Here is a 6,000-nt window from a genome sequence, read left to right as displayed (position 1 = left end):
TCATTTTTAAACTGTCTATTTATGCAGGCATTCGCAAAGTGATTGTCTCTGTTGCACTTTCTGCATTTCTGGCCCATTGCCGGGCAAGCACCAACGTGTGGGAAGTCAAGGCCGCGCCGGTAGCACGTTCTTTCTTGTCTCTTCATTTGCATTGGCGGTGTGCTGTCTTTTTTCTTGCTGCTTCCCACTATGCGATTCGCTTGTTCTGCCCTTCTATCTTTGCCCTTCTCCATCTCTTTGACGTGTGTCGATGCTCTTGCTTCTGCTTAGGGCCATTGTCAGTATTTTCTCCGGCGTCGTTGGTTCCTTCAGAATACGTGTGCGGAACTCCACGGACTGGCAACCTTCGATGATGCGCAGTCATATCACGTGTTCATTGTAGAACTTGTCAAACTCGCAATATGTTACTAGCTTTCGTAGTCTTGTTGCGAAATCGTCTAGGGACTCCTCTGCTCGTTGACACGCAGTGTTGAATGTGTATCTCTCGAAGTCGATGTGTCTTTGCGGGTCAAACTTTTCTGTGAGACACTGTATCAGTCCCTTGTACGTCGCAGTTTTGTCGCTGGGGAATGTCGTGAGCAGGTCTTCTACTTCAGCTTCTGTGAGATTCAAGAAGAGGTCAACATGTTTGGCCTCTGCGATGTCTGTGGCGCCCATGTAGCGCTGGAATCGCAGAATCCAGCGTTCCCACCTGATGCCAGTCTGGGGTTTCGATATGCTGAGTGGTAGCGGTCTGAGAAATATTGCCTGTGCGCTGGGTTTGTCCCTTTCGTTGGCCATTGTTCTTCCTTTCCCTTCTTTCCTTTGTAATGCTGTGTGCCTTCTTTCCTTTTCTTGCTGCAATTTTCCTTTAGTTCTTTATTTTCACCTTTTTTTTGGCTTTTTCTTAATGCCTGTCTTCAAAATGGCCGCCTGGTCTTCTTTAGCCGACCAGCCTGACTCTAAAATGGCCGCCGGTACTTCGGTGGGCGAGATTTGCTATCTATTGCATTGCCTGACTTCAAAATGGCTGCCGACCCTTTCTCAGCTCTTCATTGGCTGTCCTGACTGACTTCAAGATGGCCTCCGAGCTCTCGCGAGATTTCCAGTTGAATCTCAACGCGGGACGCTCAGGCTCTCGTTTAGTCGGAGGGCGGCTTTTTTTCACGATCGAGCGCTTAATTTGCACTTCCCTCACCTCACTCTCTTTGGTGCCGTCGCGGTGGGCTCCCGATGTCGCCGTGGATGCCGTACACGGATCAGGATGGGCTCCTGGCTCCGTTTCTGTCGCGATCGGGGTGGGCTCCCGATTTTGCGTCTTCTCTTCTTTGGGGCACGACGGACCAGGGTAGGCTCCTGGTTTTTGTCTTCTTCTGTGCTCCCAACGTCGTCTCATCGATTGGCGGACCAGGGTGGGCTCCTGGCTCCGTGCGGACCTGTTGGTGAGGTGGTTTCTTGTGGTGGCTCCGGATCCCACCTTCGTCACCTGTTATCGTGTCGTGCTAATTACCCACGCCGAGACTGGTAAATATGTGCATTTTTGTTGATTTAGAGGATTTTTTACTTTATATACATACATTGAAATCCGTGCCTATATACATCTATAGTTAAACATATTTACAAGTGCACTTCGGTCCCAATACAACCAGTGTATGTGGGCTAGCCTTGTAACGAACATAGATTCAGACACGATTTACTACAGTGCAAAGCACGAGTTTTTAGCACAGTATTGTCAAATGAACACCTCCGTGACCTGCGCAGCTTCACACCAGGACCAGGCCTGAAATAGCAAGAGTTTCCTCTGCTTTGGCTTCAAGTGTGAGTGAAAAAACGGTGTGTCATACATGCAGATAGCCAGAGTTTAATAAACTGTTTATCACTAGCGCGTCGCCAGTCCAGACTTTGCTTCCGTTGGTTTGTGGCTCCGCCCTACACTCACTGATGTCACCGCTGTATGGAATGGAGTTAAAATGCCAGCTCTACCTTTCAGCCTGAACTGGAGGAAGTGATGCTGGTTTGAGATCTTCTTCTGGTCCCCGGAATGGTCCCTGGGCCCACCTGGGGTACTCGCTGAGGGTGAAGTGATCCGTGACAACAATAAATGAATGCAAACAACACACCTTCCTATCACATGGGCAGATAAAGATGTATAGATTCATAGTGATGCCCTCAATGATGCAATATGGTATGTCTAAAGTGTTGTGTGACATTATTGCACTGCAGAACGATATGGATAAAGCGCTTAACCGCATGCAGTGAATTCTAGCGTTTTGCCCTTGAAAATGTTATCCATCACCTCCCTCTACCAGGGATCTCTTTCAGGAAGGTTGAGTGTCTTTTAATAAACACATGGTTAAGTCTTTCGAGCAAAATAATGAAAATGTGTTTTCTGCGGCTACAGAACATCTTGTGGTGCCTTAATGACTCCTCTGTACTTCTCGTGTACACAGTTAACTCAGGAAAGCCAAGTGATGAATTCACTAAACCTCGTCTCCATCTGCAAATATTACATTTATTTCACCACTTTGTATCAGCCGCAAACCTCATTCTTTCTTTTAATCCATGTTCATCTCCATATCAACAGTGCCCCAGTGAGTTTAAGGAAATAAATCGGGATATGGGGGAACCTTAATGGTGAAATGGCAGCCGTCATGGCTGAGTTTGCGTCCTGCGAGTGAAAAAAGTGAAATAGCACTCCAAATATCAAAAGTGGCGCATCCCGCTAGTGAAAAAAAAAAGTTAAAGGGCACTCCAACTATCAAAAGTGTCCGCCATTGCCCAGTTGGCGTACCGCAAGTGAAAAAAAAGTGAAAGAGGGCTCCAAATCCCAAAAGTGGCCACCATTGCCAAGTTGGCGCCCCACGAGCCATTGCCCTCATCAGTTTCCATAAATAAAATAGTGCTCACCCACTAGGTTAAGCCAACCGTGTAACGCCAAGTAAAATGTCCAGTCATTATGGGCGGTAACAAATGGAGACAAGGCGGTACTAAGGAGGGACTAACAAGCCTCATAATAATTCAAAAGCAAGCCTTTATGAAAGACAATGAAACAAAACCAATGACAAATATGGGGAGAGAGTAGGCAGGACTGCTAGTGCATACCCTAATACAGCATGCCTCGCAGAGCGAGCAGTGTATGTGCACTGCCGCTAGGCTTGACCTAAAAAGTGACTGGTGCACACATGCCCTGATCTAGGACAACTGTAATATATCAAGGTTTTAAGTGGGCTAGGTCACTACAGATCTCAGGCCCAGTAGTAATTTAATAAGACATTGAAACGGGTCTCTATTTATCCCTATATTTATGTCCTTAACTTTAATGGTAAAAACACTGATCAAATTCTGAATAATTAATCTAAGCAAGATCAAGGTAACGCATGTTAGTGATTTCGTTTCTGTTTATATTCTACGTTTTACTTCATCTTGCATTTCCTAAGAGTATTAGCTATTTCCAGGATGTTGTGTTTCTGTATTTTTTTGTGTAGCATATTACTCTTACATAGTGCATACTTTAAATTGAGTCGCCTTGAGGTAGTAATAACAGGCCACAGTTGAGAGCTTTGAGCTGAGGCTGAAGGCCATTTGAGTTTGCCACAGTGAATGTCATTGGGACAGAAAGGTGTTCGGAATAAATGGTCATTAGGAGAAAAGGAAAAGAAATGGGCAGTCAAGCCAAAAAATCTAAACCTACTGTACCAATGATACCAGCTCCATTAAGTGGGGCAGTCTCGCCTGCGCTTGATCTCCCATTAATAGAGGTGTTAAATCTACCCTATTTATTTATTTATTTATTGATACCATTTATAGAGCGCACTAATACCAACCGGTGTCCTGGTGCTAAAGTGGTAACTCCCTGGGTTTATAATCTCAGATCTAGCTCGAGAATAGCCAAGTTTTCAATGTTTTTCGAAATGCCAAAAGGTTGGGGCTTTGCTTTAAAGCTAAAGGAAGAGCATTCCAAGCCATCACTGCTCCTCTCACAAAGCTTCGGCCCCCCCAATGCACCTTCCTAATGCGGGCAGTCTTGATCAGCCCCAAGTTAGCCGATCTTAAGTGTCTTTCCGGTGTATACCATTGGAAAAGCTGCTGGAGGAATTTTGGTCCTATTCCATGGAGCGCTTTAAAAACAATGCATAGGGACTTGAACCTGATCCGCTTCCGCACCGGGAGCCAATGCAGCTTATCCAGCTCCCTGGAAACGGAGGTGAATTTCGGCAGGCCAAGAATAAGACGGGCCGCCGCGTTTTGTAGTATCTGCAGCTTATTAAGCAGCCCTTGGTGAACCTCAAGTAGTAGACTGTTACAATAATCGAGGTGGGAAAGCACTAGGGCTGACACCACCGTCTTTCTGCTCCCTCAGGTAGAAAGGGAAGGATTTTCCTGATGATTTTCAAGGTCCAGTGAATGGATGATGAAAGCGCATTTACTTGGGGTTTATAGGAGAGTTGGTCATCAATGATTACTCCTAAGTTCTTAACCTTTGTAGTGAGGGAAGGGGTAGGATCCCATATCTTCCGGCCACCATTCAGGGCCCCAAAGGTTGGTATTCTGCCCAAAAAGTAGCACCTCGGTTTTAGAGGAGTTCAGTTTTAGTCAGCTTTTTTCCATCCAGATGCTGATTGCTTTCATACAATCTTGAAACCTGGTAGTAACGCCTAGATTTTTTCCCGGGAGCAATGATACCACAATCTGGGTATCATCGGCATACGATGTTAACTCGAACCCATAGGATCGGATCACCGGGGCAAGAGATGAAACATAAAGGTTGAATAGGGTGGGGCTTAGGGAGGATCCCTGAGGGACCCCCCCTGGAAGTTCGAAAGGCTTCGACTCGAACTCTCCCATTGCCACCACCTGAACCCTGTTCCTCAAAAAGGCTTTCAGGATACTCAATGCCTTCCCCTGAATCCCGCAGTCCTCTAAACGGTCCACCAACACGTTGTGGTGGACCTTGTCGAAGGCCGCGGATAAGTCGAGAAGGACCAGAACAGCTTGGCCTCCTGCGTCAAGAGCCTTCCTGATCTCCTCCGTGGATTTGATCAGGGCGGTCTCCGTACTGTGGCCTTCCCTAAACCCATGTTGGGCTAGGTCCAAGCCCTGTCTTGAGCGCAGGAAGGCAGATAGTTGGAGGTTCATGGCCTTCTCGATTAGTTTGGCAGGGAGCGGCAGTCTGGCGATGGGCCTGTAGCTGTTTGGATCAGTAATATCCAGTGTGGGCTTCTTGAGCAAAGGAAAGATGGAGGCCCGTTTCCAGCATGTAGGAAAGTCACCCACATCAAACATCTGATTAAACAGCCCAGCTAGAGTATCTGCAATTGGGAGGGCTGCCAACTTTGCTACCGACACTGGACAGGGGTCAAAAGGGGAACCCGAGTTAGTAGCTTGCAGTAGTCTGAGGATGTCTGCAGTATGTACAGGTTCAAGCGCCAGCAATTTATCTTCTTGAGGAATACTTACAGGAGACCTGTGAGAGTCCTCTGATAAACTCAAGGCGACCTGTGGCTCAAGAGTGGTAAAAATGGCCTGGACTTTATTAAGAAAGAATTTAGCTAGAGACTCACAGAGCTCTAGACTAGGAGGAATAGTCACTGTCTTGGGAGTGGCCAAGCCAGCAACGGTATCAAAGAGTTCTCTAGAAGAATTCTTTGCCCTCTCTATCCGATCTGTATAATAGAAAGTCTTAGCCTGCCTTATAAGATCCTTATACATCCTTAGTGCAGCTTTCAATCTGACCTTGTGTGTGTCATTATAGTTGGAGCGCCAGATGCGCTCCAGCTTCTTACAGACAATTTTAGCATCTCTAAGCTCATCTGTAAACCATGGGGCTGACGGGGCCAATCTCGTCGAGTGGCATACTTTCGGCGGGGCTAAAGTACGACAGGCCTGATCGATCCATTCCGTGTACCTGGCTGCCGCTTTGTTCACATCTATTGGCAGCATTGTCCTAGAGGACACCAGAAGCTCCTCAAGAGCAGTGCCCTCCAATTTTTCACAAGGCCTACAAGTCATTACTGTATTCCC

Source organism: Lissotriton vulgaris, chromosome 7 (genome assembly GCF_964263255.1).
Source record: "Lissotriton vulgaris chromosome 7, aLisVul1.2, whole genome shotgun sequence".
NCBI classification, from domain to species: Eukaryota; Metazoa; Chordata; class Amphibia; order Caudata; family Salamandridae; genus Lissotriton; species Lissotriton vulgaris.
This window is presented reverse-complemented; position numbering follows the sequence as displayed.